The sequence below is a fragment of the Juglans regia genome, chromosome 1 (genome assembly GCF_001411555.2).
Source record: "Juglans regia cultivar Chandler chromosome 1, Walnut 2.0, whole genome shotgun sequence".
Taxonomy (NCBI): domain Eukaryota; kingdom Viridiplantae; phylum Streptophyta; class Magnoliopsida; order Fagales; family Juglandaceae; genus Juglans; species Juglans regia.
The window spans coordinates 30,252,591-30,270,931 of NC_049901.1; positions in this window are offsets into that span (position 1 = coordinate 30,252,591).

Below are 18,341 nucleotides of genomic sequence, written 5' to 3' on the forward strand. Positions count from 1 at the left end.
TCCGTGGCTTGCACATCCACCCTAAAACTGAACTGCATTGGTACTATACATCTGAATGACCATTTGATTAACTGATCTGATCTTATCTTGTACTTGAACTTAAGACAGCTTATGTGTCTTGTGCACATGAAATGTATAACATAATACATACATAATTATAATTTCTGAATCTGAACATGATGCAAAATGATATGATTGTATGCTATGTTGGATGACATGTTTGCATATGACATGAGCGGTGCATAAATAATGGCTGTCAATGAACTGATTCTAATAATAATAAGCTAAATTGTGATCCTAATTTGTGATTAAATTACTTACCTCTTAGCACTGCTTTTTGAATCTCACTTCGTAGCTCGTCACCTATACGAAGTATTATAAGTCACTAAATCTGTCTAGGAAACATGTCGTAATATTCCACTTGACTAAAATCGTATTTAATTACACTTAGATTAATACATAATAATATTATTCAAAACTCACAACATATTCTTTAATTTTTTTTTCTATTTAAAGTATAACATAATAATTTTATTAAAATTCTACTAAATAGACAAAGGGGAATATTAACTAATAATAGGCTCAACACTATAGTTTAAAATACATTTCAAATTATTTAAAAGTTTTCTTAAAGAAAATGAGCCCATGACTAATATATTTATTTAAGTAAAAACTCAACATAAAGTATTAAGCCCAAATAAAATGACATAATAGTCTCCATAATTAACATATACTTAAGTGTAAGGTTATAAATGTAATTATTCTTAAAACGATCCTTCAAGATACTAGATTAAAAAGGGCATATTTGTAATCTTATCAACAACTGCACTTAGTAAACTGAAACCTAAACAATTGTTGTTCGCAAAAAAATATAATTTGCAAGTGCACAAAATTATAACAAGTAGTAAAGTGTTTTAAAGAAAACGGTTATTGAACCCACAGAGAATAATTATGCTATTAAGTATTGAAATTGACTAAATTAATTACTATTTGGAAAATCAAAATTTGAATAATGGTTTATCTAAATTAAACTGAAGAAAAGAACGTTAAAATTAAGATTTTAAAAATAAAAAAAAAATAGATCTAGAGCATTTGACTTCATCTAGCAAATCCCACACAATTTATTTTTCCTTGATATAGAATCTCAATTATCCCAAGTTGATGATAAATGATCCCTTGACTATTCAATATTTTCTCTCGAGCAATATCAAAAATATCTACAACTAATAACTCCATATCTCTATGTGAATTTAACTAATTAGAGACCCATTGAGTTCTTTGAATTTTTCTTGAAAGTCACACAAGTCGCTATAAAGATATCTGTTTTCGCTCAACTAATGGTGTTTAATCTTATAGCTTTAATCGCAAATCACCTCTCGGTCTCATTGCAATCCAAAAGATCGAACAATAGTTAGCTGAAAATTGTGAGCATTAAGAACAAGGAATAAACACTCAGTCATGGAAATATTGAAAATAAAATGACTTGCAATATTGTGTGTTCAATGCTAGGATACATGAAAGCTCTAGAAGATAAAATTAGTTCATAATGAAATTAAAAAGAAAAAGAATAAAACTAGTGTTCTTCATTAGAGTCAGTTGATGAAACATGCGGCTCTCCCCTCTACTTCTCCATGCCTCATTGAAAGAAACTCAAATAATAAACTCTGAACTATCGAAACCTAAACTCAGACTCTCTAAATCTCAAAACTAAAACTAAGATTACGAGCCAAGACTTCCTATTCATCCCATAAGATGAGATTAAATAGATGTCAAAACTCAAACTTGGAAACAAAATAAATGCGGCTTCAATCTAAGCTAAAAATATGAAAAATAGTTTCTAAAGATAGATGTTAACATAAAAGGAAATTATCCCAAGAATATTGGAATTATCTAAAATGGAAGATTCAGTGATATGCGGCTTGATTTGCGAAGATCAAGAGGATTTGGTAGTCAGGAAATTGATTACGAAACTCGGGAAGATCCCATTGGGTAGATGCTGTGTGCGCTGAATAAAATTGGTGGGCATGGAGGTCACAAATGAACGAGCGTGGAGGTCACAAAGACCACACGGGCCTCTTCTCACCTACTGAGTAGAAAGACTTCTCACCTTTGGGTGAGAGAAATCTCTTTGCTGCCCACGGTACAAGGCTCCTCGCCCAAACCTTATTGGCTCTCTTCAAATCTCGTTGCCTCTCATTGGTCTGGATCCGTAGTCTCTTCTTTTGTACCAAAATGCTCTCATTTTGTACTAAATCTTCATTCCTTCAAATCCAATAAAATAAATAAAAATATATAGAAATAGAATAAAATCAATAGTATTGAAGGGAAAATGATATTTTTCATAAATAAAAGAGTGATAAAAATCACATAAAAATAGCACTTATCAAATACCCCCAAATTAAAGCTTTACTTGCCCTCGAGCAAAGAAGAAAGAAAGACAATTAAGAAAAGCATTGGTTTGATTCACAATATTTATTGCCTCAAAGATTGTCTAGACACTAAGACATTCGTCTTACTCTTCTTACTAATCACATTTGACGGATGATTCCTACCGATGGAATCACGCATCTCAATCCTAGATAATAAACCCGTCACTACCTTCATGCACCTTAGCCCACACTAAATCATCATTCCCATCGATGCAAGCCACACGGCTCTAAGCTAACTCTGAGGCTTAAGCACCGTGTAACTGTGCTAAGGATAGATTACCTATTACATATGGTGAATCCGTCTGGCACCTATGTCTAACCAAATTACACATGTACCTTACGCCTTTATCACCTGAGACCAACATATAACATGTTGATCACCTGCTCGTAGGGACAAGGGCCATAGTCCGATACCAACCTTCTCTTAACCCGGCTAGCATGACTCTTCATGCTACTCGTCCATTTTGACAGTTCATCCCAACACTTAACACGACAAGACTCCATTCACTACTACGCCTTATGTCACGTCATATAGCTCGGGACTTCACCCAAGCCACACCATGACCTTGTCACATCACCTGACATCCCACGACGTCATTTCTATGCCAACTTCTAACTCATCACGAATACGATTCCTCACGTACTCCTAACACATCGTGACATTTTGTCACGATCCCTACTACACCATTTCTACACTAACTCTTCACCCATCATAAGCACGACTACTAGTGGTCATGTCACTTCGTGACATTCCCCAGTCATGCTTCTTCTACTCACTCTTACACTTGTTCTACTACTTCACGCATACTCCTAGCCATAAGTCAATTACGGTGACACCTGTCACCTCAGACTATTGGCCACATCACAGGTACTTCGGGACACTGTTCCACAGTTCCTGACACTACTCATCACATTCCATGCCCACCAATCATACAACCATCCTTATCTTTGCGACACGCCACATAGAGTGTCGCTGTCTCGTGGAGTACATTTCACGTATACTCCCTTTTCACACGCTACGACCCATCACCATTACGGCATGTGCGCCACATGGTGCAGTGCTCCACTACATGGAGTACACTCCTCGTGTACTCCTTTCACATACGTTATGCCACATCACCATTATGGCATACCCGCCATATGGTGCATCATTCCACCACATGGAGTACAGTCCACATGTACTCCATTCTTACACGCTACACCATATTACCACTATGGCATACCCGCCATATGGTGCATCATTCCACCGCATGGAGTACACTCCACGTGTACTCCATTCACACACGTTACGTCACATCACCACTATAGCATACCCGCCATATGGTGCATCATTTCACCCCTTCACAGAAGCTACGCCACATCACCATTACGACATACCTGCCATGTGGTGCATCATTCCACCACATGGAGTACACTCCACATGTACTCCCTTCACACACGCCAAACCACACAGAGTACACTCCACGTGTACTTTACCCATTCCACAATATGCCAAAAGGGTATATTTTACATATACTCTCCTTATCTCACACTACGCCACACACAGAGTACACTTAGCGTGTACTGTTCCCATTCTACATGCCACATCACCAATACAACACATACTCCACAACCACACTGCACAGCACTGTCCACAACACTTCATAGCACACTGCCCAACTACGCTCCACACTTCACTACACAATGCCCAACACTTCACTACACAACACATCACAATACAACGAATTCCACAATACTAACAACACAATCCACAATCTAATAAGCTAATCAACATCTAACATAAATAATGAGGGATAGAGGGTTATACCATCGACGGGATAACCCGTGCGTTGCTTACTGATTGTCACAGCCGATGATGTCGTAAGGGTCATACGTGGCGGCTAACCCACGTATGGTGACTGTTTGGGCATTTGGATAGCTAAGTGTGGTCTTGGAAGGGCTTGTGGTGGCCTTGTGATGGTGGCAAGGAGTGTAACATGACGGATCTAGCCGTGTATAGTGGCGATCAGCCACGTGCAATGGCTGTCCATCACGTGTAGTGGCTACCCAGCACATAAAGTGGTGGTTTGGACCTAGGGTTTGGCTAAGGGAGGTTGCTGGTGGAGCCGTGGAGGCTCGGTGGTGGTGGCACTGTGGTGGAGGTGAAACTGGCCGTGTGTGAGGGGGAGAGATGCCGTGAGAGAGTGATGGAGAGTGTGCATGCATGGGTGACAGATCGGGGCCATGGGTGGTCGGGTTGTGTCGGTGGTGGCTGGAGGAAGCTGGAGGAGGCTGGAGATGGCCATTATATGTCGTGGGTGGCGGCGTACGGTGGTGGAGGGTGAGAAACCCGTGCGGAGGAGGAGTCTCGTGCGGTGGATCTAGGGGAGGCTATTGGTCGTGGGTCCAAGGGAGGAGGAAGGGAGAGACCAGGAGGAGCTCGTGGTGGTGTCTGATGGCCGCGCACGGCTGTGTTAGGGATGTGCACAGTGAACTCGTGCATGCGTAAGGCTATGTACATGTAGGTGGAGAAGGTGGTTGCATGGAAGGGGCCAAACTCGCTGGAGGGTGATGGCTGGTGGGAGGAGGAGCTACCGTGGAGGTGGTGGCGCCAGAGGACTGCGCACGGCAGCGCAACAATGTGAATCCCATTCGGGTTGTGCACTGCTGAGGGAGAGGGAGAGGAAGAGAGAGTGTGAGAGAGAAGGGCCGGCATGGGAGAACTCACTGGAGGGAGGAGGTGACGGTGAAAGGGGCGGTGAGGCTCATCGGCACACTGGGGAGCCGGGCTGGGAAATGGAGAAATCGGGCAGGGGAGGGTGTTGTGTAGTGTAATCCGCGAGGGAGAGGGTGGAGAGAGAGAGAGCTGGGTGAAAAGTGAGGGAGAAGGAAGAGGGGTCTGGGTATTTAACCCCAGTCTCTTCGTCTTGGAAACTTCAAAATGATCTAACGATGGGAGATTAAAATATTGATTTGAAAATGCGTAAACCTTAATTTAATTAAAAGTACTTAGAGGAATTAAGATAGAATATTATTTAAATTAACTTTAGTTTATAATATAATATTCTTTCATCATTAATAAATGATAAAGTCTTATTTAATATATTTAAAAGGATAAAACCATTTAATTAATTAAACCTTTCAACATAATTTAAATCCCATAATATTTTAAACAACTGAAATCATTTTAATAATAATATTAAAATGATTTCTGACAAGTATAATATTTTTGAAACTCTTCAAGAATATTATAATTGTTGTATTTAAAATCAAACTTAGTTCAATAACACTGGAAATACTCCATATAAATATTTTTAGTACATTTAAAACACTGGGCTTGCCTTAGAAGTCACATAATATCTTTAGGAACACGCCATCGAGGTTTGGCATGCATAACGATGCTCGCAGTCGTTAGAGAGAAAGGGCGGACAGTTACATAATTTCCGTCCTCGAAACTTGCTTAAGTCATAAAGAAGGAACATACGTCAGAATGAAGAAGCGTACGTAAGAAGGAAGGAGCGGGGTATTACAAAACCCACTCTCCTTGCATGAGTATGCATCCAAGTCCTAATTTGGATGCGTCGCTGAATACTACGTAAGGTTTATGGGGTTCAGGCAGGGCTAGTACTGGTACGGTTGTGAGCCTTTCCTTGAGTTCCATGAAACTTCACTCACATGTTTTTGGGTAGTAAGTAGTCTAGATAGCATGGAGAATCCTTCCACGAATCGACGATAGTAACCAGCTAATTCCAAGAAACTCCGAATCTCATGCACACTAGTTGGACGCTTCCAATTTACCATAACCTCGATCTTGTAGGGATCAACTGTCACTTCTTGGCTCAAGATCACGTGCCCTAAGGATTTTACCTCCTTGAGCCAAAATTCACATTTGCTGAATTTGGCATACAACCTCTATTCTTTCAGCCTTTCCAATGCCAAACAGAGATGTTGTTTGTGCTCTTCCTCGCTCCTAGAGTAAATCAATATGTTGTCAATGAATATGACAACAAATTTATGCAGGTAGGGTTTGAATACTTTGTTCATCATATCCATGAATGTTACAGGGGCATTGGTTAGATTGAAGGACATTACTAAGAATTTGTAGTGTCTGTATCTAGTTTGAAACGCCGTTTTAGGGATATCTTCTTCCCTAATCTTGAGGTGGTGATAACTAGACACTAAGTCTATCTTTGAGAACACTGATGAATATTGCAATTGATCTAACAGGTTATCGATACGCAGTAACGGATACTTGTTCTTAACCGTTACTTTGTTCAATTCCTTATAATCAATGCACATCCTTAAACACCCATCCTTCTTCTTTACAAACAGAATTGGCGCATCCCAAGGTGATGAACTAGGCCGAATGAATCCCTTTTCCTGTAGTTCTTCTATTTGCTCCTTCAGTTCTAAAGGGGTCATACGATAAGGTGCCTTATGGACAAGTGTTGTAGCAGGTTCTAGCTCTATAACGAATGTTTTTTCTCTATCGGGGTGTAATATGGGTAGATTTTCAGTGAAAATCTCAGGCTAGTTTTTAACTATAGGTATCCCTTGAATCTCCTTACTACTACCATAAGCTTCCACTATGAATGCTAGGTAGGCAGTGGCACCACTAGCGATGCACTTCCTTGCTTGCAAAGCTGAAATTAGAGAGGGGGTAGCCTTCACAGTCCCTCCCGTATAATGGATTTGTCCATCTTTGGGTGTTTCAGAGAAAATCTCCTTGTTCCATAAATCTATCCTAGCATAGTGTTTGGATAACCAATCCATCATTAGTATAATGTCAAATCCTAATAGGTTGAAGACAATCAAGTCGGCTTCCATCAAGCTTCCTTCTAGGCTTACTGGGCAGTTTTTCAATACGTGGGTATAGGTGATCATGCTCCCATTAGGAATTGATACTACTATAGCTTGAGGTAACATTTGGGTCGGCAAGTTACATGTGCATGCAAACACCGTGGACAGAAAAGACCTTGTAGCGTCGGTGTCAAACAAAGCACAGGCCATATATTCATATAGCAGGATTTTACCTAAGGTGTAATCAACTACCAAATACTTAGTAACTAATTTCTAAAGAGGGGTATTTAAAGAAAAATACTAGTGATGACTCTTGCTTCTTCATCTTCAGGAATCTCCTCGTTTATCTCTCCAGGGGTGATAGCGTACACACGAGCTTGGGCATGTGGCTTCTGATTGGGCTGATTGTTAGGAGTGTTCCTTCTGCCTTGTGCATTCTAAGGGCACTCCCGAGTCATGTGTCGTGGTTGACCGCATAAAAAACATACTCCTAAACCTACTCGAAATTCTCCATCGTGATTATTTTCACACTTCTTACAGGTAGTAGGTGGGGCTATCATAATGCCTTCGCCCTTGTTGGCTCCTTGTATAATCCTCATTTTGGCATTATTCCCTCCTGCAAAGAAATAAGAAGCCCTTTTTCACTCTAGGTTAATCTGGGCTACCACACTTCACTGTTCTGCTTCTATCGCGGCCACATTAACTAACTCTTGGAAATTGTTGATGTGAAACCTGGTATGGTGCCCTCAGCCCCTGCTTGGGATTAGATGGTGACTGAAATGCCGGGACATGCAATACAAGGCTACATACCCCTCGTATATGACAGATAAGATGAAATGCACCTATGTATACTAGTAGTATACAATAAATAATGCAGCGAAAAATCTAAAGTTCGTATAGGACTAGGCAACACATAAAGCAGTTGCCATAGCACATGGTACCGTAAGACTAATTATAACCCAAACATTGCCTTTAGCATATCATATTTTTCTAAAGTACCAGATTAAAGATATGTTCATTGTTTCTCAAAACATGAGCACTGGAAACCTTTCCCAAAACAAAGGGACCAATCACAAAAGGCCTTAAATCATTAGAAATCCAAACGTGTTTCCTGGCATAGGAAAATTTTCACAAACTAGTCGGGCTTCTTTCTTTTCTCCAAAAATCGATCCTTGTCTCGATTCCTTAATCTCTTCAGCTCGTCAATGAGCTCTAGTGCCTCGAAAATAAGCCGTTCGGCATTCTCGACCCTAGAACACATAAGACTTAACACATACTCCTTCTTACACTTGACACGTGACACATGAAATGCCGTGCATGAAATAATCAAGCGTAACATATTCAAATCATGGAAGATAACATAGAACAAATGAAATATCAAAACAACTTCATGAACATAGAAGAACATGACTTGGCCGAAACATCAAAAGCATATTAACATGGAGAAATTTCACTTTAACATGTTCCAAACTTGAAGCATAATAGATACAAATCATGGCAAGGGTCAATCAAAGCATAAAATCATGACAACATCACATGAAACTAAAACACTTAACCCTGCAATAATCGAATCTTCATGACACATGAAATACCAACATAACCCCAAGCAAAACCGAAACATGTGCATGTGAATCATGGCATTTTCAACATGGATCTGAAACATATGACCTTTTTCATGATCTTATACAAAATCACAATAGAGTATTCAACCAAGTAAAGCATAGAATAACAATCAAAAGTAATAATAATAAAGAAAATATTTACACAAATATATACACATGTTAACCAAACTAAGTTGCATGATTACTTACAAAAATCCATCAAAAAAGCACTAGCAAGCTGTAAACGAAAGTACAACTTGTTAGAACAAGGGTTTTGAACCCTAATCCATATGCATGAGTATGTGAGGTTTCTAGGGTTCATCACTTACTGTTGGAAATGCCTCAATCTTTCGGCTATAGGATTTTTTGAACATAAGGCCCTTCAAGTTCATGTAAACATGGCTTGGTCATGAACATGTGAGTAGTGTGTGTGTGTTTGGCCGATTGTCTAGAGGACATAAGTCCTCAAAGTTTTTGGCTTCTCCCCTCCTTGGAAAACCCTAGGTTATTCCAAGATGAAATAACCTTGAAATCATTTGTGTCCTTCGAAAATCTCAAACTCTCTAGAAATTCTATCATCTCCTTGAGTGAGATGTGAGTAGTGTGAAGAAAATATAAGAAAACGAGGTCCTCACCCTGAATTCCTTCTTGTTTGGTGCTGTGGCCCTTCCTTGAATGCAGAGAAGAATAGTTTCTTGTTTGTTTGGAGAGAAAGTGTGAGAAAGTGAAGAAATCTCCAAGTGGTCGTGTAAAAAAGTGTGGAGAGGATGAGAGCATGTGAAATCCAAAAATGGCAAAAGAGAAAAGCCTTTGGGCGTGTGGCTCCTCCCCCTTTATATAGAACTCTCCACAAAATCCCATTGGTTTGTAGTGATCAATTGCATGAAGGATTAGTGGCGTGTAACTTCTCCCCTTGGCCGAATGTCCCTTCATTTTCTAAAAAGTCATGCTTGCATGTGTGAGACATGGCATAGGCGTGTGTATGTCTCTTTGTCGTCCACTCCCTCTCAAATTCCCAAGAAGATCTTTCATCTTCTAGTGCTCCGTCCCTACGTAACCTTTTCAAAAACCTAAGGCTCTCCTTTATAACCCTAATGTGACATGTGGCGTATGGGTGTGTGTCCTTGAGTATAGTGACCAAAAGTTTAGGGCTAGGATAGTCATTTTATGCACAAGTCCTTTCCTCTTCCTTCTAGAAACACTCCTCTACTAGTGCATGTTTGAAAAGTGACAAAATATCAGAAAAGGCACTTGAGTGGGCGTGTGGGTGAGGGAATCCAAAAATCCCTTTTTTTTCCCTTGGGCTTCCCTATGAAAATCTCTTGAAAAGATCTCCTTTATGTCTTCCCTAGGCGCCACTTCCCATGAATATCCTTTTGGAACTCAAACAATTGCCAAATGGCATGGGGTGTGTGTGCGAGTGAGTTGGCCTAGTGGCATTTGGCCTTCTCTAGGTCATCCCATCATTTCTTTCTTCTAGAAGCCTTCTTGCATGAAAGACAAGTGGCAAACCAAAGGGTTTGTCCCTAGAGTTGGCGTGCATGCCTCTTTCCAAACACTTTTCTCTCTCTCCCTTTAGCCCACTAACACGGCCAGATTCATGGGTCTTACATGCATGACAAATGGCACAAGCCACATGGCCTGGGTGTGTCCATATGGCTCTTCTAGGGTTTTTGGGCTCAAGCCCACTTAGTTGATCGAAATCTAAGGGTTTGGGTGGCCCTTTCTCTTAGGCTTTGGATGCTAAACTACAGGTCCAAAGCCTCTATAGATCTAGACCTAACTTTCATGGCCCTAAGATAATGTTAAGGCAACGAAAAAAAATACAGATGAAATCTAATTAGGTTCGGGTTATCACACCCAGCTATGTAACTGCGAATCCGGGATTGCAGTCCTCCTTAGAACTTTTGGGCCTACATCTTTTCAGTGGTGATAAGATACGGAGCGAACCTTCCCAAATCCATGAATTTCGTAGCATATTATTCGATTGTGAGATTGCCTTGTACCAAAGTGGCAAACTCTTGAGCCTTCTGGGTCTTCATTGATTCAGGGAAGAATCGATTGTCGAACTCCTTTTTGAACCTATCCCAGGTCAAAGCAGTGATATTGTTACTTTCCCTTATCAGCAATTGCCTTTTGGTATCCCACCAGATATCGACTTTTCCCTTTAGTCCTGCAGTTGCCTTCTGTACATCCATTGATCTCGAAGGTCCTATCGAGATCTAGTAGCCACTTGTTGGCTTTAATGGGTCCTTCGACTCCCATGAAACTAGGGTATCTGTATATTAGAAATTTCTCATACAAGCAATCTTTGCTCTCCTGCCTTTCAAGAAGTAGGTGTGGCTGCTGTTGGTTTTGCCTCAGGAATATCTCTTGCTGCTGCTTCATGGTTTCCGTCATCTAGCAAATTGCGTTTGCCAAATCACGACCTCCATCCAAATAGCGGTCTTGTTTTTATCGAGCATGGGACCCTTCAAGATTTCTTTCCCTTATCTCATGTGCCATTCTACTTCAGTCTTCAAATCAGGTGAGGCATGTGCATCAGATCCATTTTCTGCTGCAAGATCCAATTAATGACAGTTAATATGCAATGCATCCTACAAATACATCTAGCAATATGCAATAATTGCAACGGAATAAGGGTGACTAAATAAAACTTATGTCAGAATAAACAACATCCCAATGTCATTCATAACTATCACAAGTTCAAATCATAAGATAGCATAATCTTAGTACAATTATTCTTGATAATAAGTCTCTATGGCTAAATCATCTGCTTCATGTGTTCAAATGCACGAAGGGTTAGGGCTATAAACATCAAGATGAGGTCTAATCTTTTGTTGAGATCTGAATCCTCTTCAATCAATCGGATCCACTGGTCCCACTGGTCCATCTGGTCCATCCTCGTCGGGTCCTGACCCAACTTCTATCATTCTGAGTGAAATGATAATGGGTCCGCAAGGGGTGAGATTTATTGAAATCTCAGTAAGTTAGACAACCAACGTAAAGATAAATAATGCATGATGAATGATAAATATGAAATGCATGAGATGTAGAAAGAACAGTATATGTCTCCCATCCAAATTCCTCAACATTTTCAGAAACCTAAGACACATTTTTTTTACAGAGATCATTTTTCACTTCAACTGTAAAAAGCATATATTTCATCACAATATTTCATCATTTTTAGTAATTCAAATTTAATCATAACATTAACATCCTAACGTATGGTATCATCACAGTTTCTCAAATGCACTATGAGTACCTGCTGGTGACCGTAGTACAACTCATGTTGAAACTACGTTGTCTGCAAACTTGTTCTCAATGCATTGGTAACATAACATAATATCATCATAACATCGTAACATGTACACCTGCTAGCCTTAGGTGTCACAACATTTGATTTCACTCTGGCGTTCTTTAGAAAGAACCCATTCGAAACCCATTGACTGTTTTTCGTCAACCAAGGGGTTACCACTCCATTTTTACTCACTCTAGACTGGACAGAGGAGTTTCACCAAGATAATTCCTCATCCTAACCTTTGGGGTTGTGACAAAAACTATTTTCATGTTATGCTTGAAAAATGTAGTTCATGACATGTGCATATGTAGCGAACTTTCATGTGAAAATGACATTTATATACAATATGCTAAAATAGTGAAAATTTCACGTCATGTAAGCAAGTAGTCATGTACTTAATGGATCATATAACATGATGTTTCATGCTCAAAATGACAATTATAAAATGAATGTCACATTTATTAATAAATCATAAATAACTCATCAAGGTTTAAGTTAGAGGCCAACTTACAAACTACCTAAGTTTGAAAAAGTCATAACGACTGTAATCAAAGTTGTACTAAGTTAGGATTTGAACTACTTTGGAAAATGTTCATAATCAAAAAGGTTTCAAAAATAGATACTTACAAAATACCCCTAAATTTTAAAAAATTGCCATTAAGGCCCTAATTTTTCACTATTTACAAATAAACCCATGTGATGACCCAAGCTTGACTAGGCATTTTCATAAATTATTTAGTTGCCATAATTATTTAAGGGCCTTAGAATTTCTAGTTTTAAGAGCAGGCCTTAGATTTTGCTAACCCTATAAAGCCTTGTGAATTTCGACCTTTATAAGGAAACCTAAGCCCATGACCCAAACCCTTGCTACCAGTGCTATGTGTCATACATGAGAGGCACTATGTATCTAGTCATGATAGTGGACTAAGGGGGGAGAGATAAGAGTAGGGAAGCCAAGGGATGGCTTGCACGCCTACCCTAGTGGGTTTTGCCACTTGTCATTCATGCATGAGGCTTCTAGAAGAATCAAATAACAAGATGATCTAGGGAGACTAAGGGATTTTCGGCCAAGCCCCTTCCCCACATGCCTACACCTCATCTTTTGGCAAAGATTCAAGTTCCAAGGTAGATGTTCTTGGAAAAGGGAGCCTAGGGAAGACAAAAGGGGATTTTCCAAGTGATTTGCATGAGAAACCGAAGGGACACAAGGGAATTTTGAAATTTGGCCTACATTCAAAATATCTTCAATTTCTGCCAAGTGTCCACCATGCAATGAGCTTCTACAAGGAAAGATGAAAATACTTGTGCACATAGGACTAATCTACCCTTATAATTTCAGCCACCACTATCCCAAGCATAACCATCACTTGCCACTTGTCACTTAGGTTACAAAATGGACCAATGGTACATTGAAGGTCACCTTGGGAAGAAGCAAGAGGAAGATGAAGCAACAAAGTGGGAAGAAGTGGAAAGGAGTGGGCATCAATGGGAAAGGCACATGCCTATGCCACTTGCCACTCATGCCAATTGCTTGTTGGGAAAAGGAAGAGGCATGAAGTGTATTATTACACAAGTACCCTTGGAGAATATTCACTTGCTTAAGAAAAAGGAAGGGCATAAAGTGAAAAATGAGGGTTTCGGCTAAGGGAGAGAAAGCCCTACATGCCACCTATGCATGTCTCTTCCCAATGCAATCCAAGATAGGATTCTAAGAGTCTTTTCGGCAAAGGAGAAAAAGGAAGAAGAAACACTTGCCATTTGTCTTTGAGGCAACCAATAGGAAGAAAAGGAGAGTTCTATAAAAGGGAAGAGCCACACGCATATGGGCTTTTCCTCTTGGCTATTTTTCGAATTTGCATGTGTCCTCCTTTTCTCCACACAATTCTCACACTCTCACTTGAAGATTCTCACACTTTCTTTCCAACCAAACAAGGAAGATTCGTTACAAGGGAGGATTTCAGCATTCTCAAGGAGAAACCACAGTGAGGACTCTGTTTCTCTTAGTCTTTACACACACATATCACCTTTCTAACTCAAGACGAGTTTTGAATCTCAAAGGAGTTCAAATATGGAAAAACACATGTTTTCTACACTTTTTTATAAAAAGCAAATTAGAGTTTCCTAAGAACTTTTGAAGCCGAATGGTGGAAGGTGCTAATCCTCCATGGTTTCGACTAGCTTCATATGTTCTTATTCCATCTTGTGTTTTGGATGAAGACACAAGTGAAATGAAGGGTTTCTTGACCTAGAAACTCTAGAGGCCGAGTATTTTAAACTTAGTGATAACCCTAGAAACTCTCACACACTCAAGAACACGGATTAGGGTTTTGAAACACTCATCCTAATGAGTTATATTTCAATTTACAGCTTGCATTTATTTCATTTTGTGGATTTTTGTAATTATACACTCAACTTAGTCTTTATTAATGCTCGTATATGTTTGTGTAGATCCGTCTCATGTTATCTTTGTTTTGCTTGTTACTTCTTGCTTCTTTGTTTGAATATGCTAATTTGATTTCGAACATGTCTATGAAAGGAAAAATATGCTTTGGTTTGTGATGAAAAATAACAAGAACAACCTCTATATGTTTCGGTTTTGTTAAGAATAATGTTGATGATTTGTGAAACTTGATGATTTGGCTATAGCATGTTTCAGAAGTTTCGGATCTTAGCCAAACACTATGATTTCATGCTTTGTTTCATTATTCAATGATTCCCATGCAATATGCTCCAAGTTTGAAATATATTAAAGTGATGTTTTCTCAAGATTTTGCACTTGGATGTTTTGGCCAAGACTAGTTCTCGTAGTTCCATATATGTGTTTTGATATCTCATGTATTCTATGTCACTATGTCATGATTCGAACTTGTTACGCTTGATTATCTCATGCACGACATCTCCTGTGCCATATGTCAAGTACAAGAATGTGTAAGTCTTAAGTCTCTTGTCACATGCATTTGGGAGAAGTGGTTTCAAAGAAAAGTGTCTGAAAATGTTTTATCACGACCCCAAATGCTAGGGCGGGGGAAATGTCCTAGTGAAACTCCTCTGTTCACTCTGGAGTGCTTAAGAATGAAGTGGTAACCTCTGGGTCAACAAAGAACCATCGACAAGTCTCGAATGGATTCTTTTTAAAGAATGCCAAAGCGAGAAATCACTTAACGCTAGTGGGTGCATAAGGCATATAACTCGACGAAGTACTGTCGAGTTAATATGAAATGACTCTGTTTATAATGTATTCATCATGGTGTACGGACAGTTGATGGTGCGGTAACTAGCAAGAACATGTGGTGCGAAGGGAAACCGTGTTGTGTCCACTCTTTGAACAAGAACAAGAGCTCATATGTTATGGATTACTTGATAAAAATATCGTGATATGATAAGGATCACTCGATGAAAATCTTGTGATATGTTCTGATAAGGTAAGTTCTAATTAAGATAAAAGTGAAAAAAGAAAGTCAAAGATGTTATCTGAAAATGTCAATATCTTTGTTACAAGTCTTTTGAAAATGGTCAAATGCATATGTCAAGTTTTGGTCAAGTCATATGTCAAGTACATGTCCATGCACACATTTCATGATATACCTCTTGTATGCTTATGTTAATTATTATGTGTTCCATGTTTACTTTCTGAGATTTCTAGAAATCTCATTATGGCAGTTTCCACTACTATTCCTCAACCAGAATGGTAGAAGTTATTATAGGTTTAGACGAGGACCCTAATAACTAAGCGGAAGAGGATGGTACCTCCTCCGGAGAGAATCATGCCTAAGATGGTCACAAGCTCGCCTGAGCCCTCCATCTTGGAGCGCCTTGAGACTATTGACCAAGTGATCACTAAGATACTCCAGTTTATTGAGGAATTCAAATGGCACAACAATCGAGATAAGGATCAAACCTTAAAGAAGCGAGTGAAACCTAAGCTGAGCCCTTTAAAAAAAAAAAAAAAAAAAAGACAAAGTTGGGACCCTATTTCCCTTAGGAGGAAATGCTAATCTTGAGTTTTTGAGACTTGGTATCTTTTGCGAAGGTCCCGTGTCTTGGGAGATTTAAAAGTACTCTATACTTTTGGGGTACTATATATTTATATGATGCATGTTTTGGGAAAATGATAATGTTGGGTATTTTGTTTAAGTAACGATACCATGTGCTTTGCAATTACTTATCGCATTGCTTAGATTATCTGACTTTTATTATTATTCCATTGCAATTTTATTGCATACTGCTAGTGTACTTAGGTGCTTTGCATATTATCTATTATATACGATGGGTGTGTAGCCACATGTTACATGTCCCTGCGTTTTAGTCCCCGTCCAATCCCAAGCGAGGACTGGGGGCGCCACAACCCCAAATTTAACCAAACTTCATATACCTCATATTTTACATATTTTAAAACCATCTATGCCCTTAGAATTCCAAAAATCAAAGTGGAACTAGTTCAAAAACACTCAACCCGTGGCATGCACTCTAGTTGATGCTTAAGTGTAATTTCAACTATTGACCCTTATGAATGCATGCATATTCAATTTATTTGATTACAAATAATTACTAAAACCCCTAATGGCATGTTAAAAGCTTAATTTTGGGTGAACAAGTTCAACTCAACACTTAATTATGGCTAAAAAACCTTAATCTCTACTAAACTAGTCCTTAAGCATGCATGATATCTCTTAGTCTTTTTCATCAAGAAAAGTTTCAAAAACTGGAATTAATGAGTGCCACCAAAACCGGTTATGTGTCATCCTTGTGCAGTGAAAAGTGCCCTATAACACCATGATATATCATCAAGTTCAAGTGCTGCAATGAACCTTTGGATGATGGGCTGCCATAGTGCAGAAAGAAGAAGGAAAAAAAATTAAAACTAAGGCATGAAGTCATGCCATGATGTCGCCAGGTAGGGGTTTCCAAAGCTGGCTAGATTTCACCCCTAATTTGTCTCATCTTCTTGGATTGGTTTTGTAGGTCTAAAGTCTACATTTTGATGGCATTCAGGTGAAGGAGTGATGCTTGGTTGGTTGCCAAGTGATCATAAATGAGCAGGAAATGGAAGAGAAGTAAAGTGATGGTGGTTCAGCCGTGACATGCGCAACCTCCATCCCTTGCCAATTGGTTTGGGTTCTCTTTGGGAAAAGATGACAAACCAGCTCATGAGTGCTTTGAGTGTTCAATAAGGATTGGTGGTAAACGAAGGTGGCATGTGGGAAAGGCTCAAGGAAGAGCAGAAACACTAAGCCATTCAGCTTGGCTTCAACTAGTCTTTTAATTTGATCAGTTAGGTCCTTTTGTTTTTGTTCCTTGGAGCCATTTCGTCTAAATCTTGGTCTGGTTCAAAAGGGATGAAATGAGGTGTGATTGGCAATATTGGAACTAAAAATAAGATGGGATTGGCATGGGCTATGGGGGTTAATTTAGTGCAATGCACATGGAGGTGCTTATGTGAGTCGATTGGTGGTGATTGTTGTCTTTGCCTCTAATGACATGTGTTGGATCAAGACTGAAATTCTAATTTAGTCTAAGAAAGATGAAAAAGATAATAAAAATAATAAGTTTCAGATAAAAAAGGTGAAAAATAATTAAAAAAAGAAATTAAGCTTAAGACATGGCTTTAGAGATCACTAATCATGTGGAAGTTGATTAATGATCTTAACCCAAGTTCAAAACTTAATTTGGATCCAAAGAAATCCTTAAGGGATGGGGTACAATATGGGCTTCAGTAAACCAATGGTATGGTGTATGTAGGCTTCAAATAGAAGTGTGAAAATGCAAGACAAAGCCTTAGGCCTTGTTGGACTTGAAAAGACCATGAGTGGGAGTTGTATGGCTTATGGGCTTTGGGTGTGAGTTGATGGGATGCCTTGGTTCTAGATTCTAAGAGGTCATGAGTGGCCTCAAGATCCACAAAGATGGGGCTTGAAAGGCTTGTTTTATCATTAATGGGCTATAGGTCAATGCTAACACTGAGTTAGACCCAAATGGTTTTATGCCTTCCTCAGACGGAGGTCAACTCTTATAAGGCTTGGTTCAAGACTTCTAAGTCTTAGCCCATAACATTCTAAAGGTTTAAGGGCCTTATGTGTAGTACTAATAGGCTTTCTTACTAAACCACCCATGCTTAACCCTTAAGCTTAACCACTAATGACATAAGTGCCATAGTTTAATGCGTAAAACAAGTCTAACTAACTCCCTTAATAATAATAATAATAAATCTTATGCTAAAAACAAATATAGTCC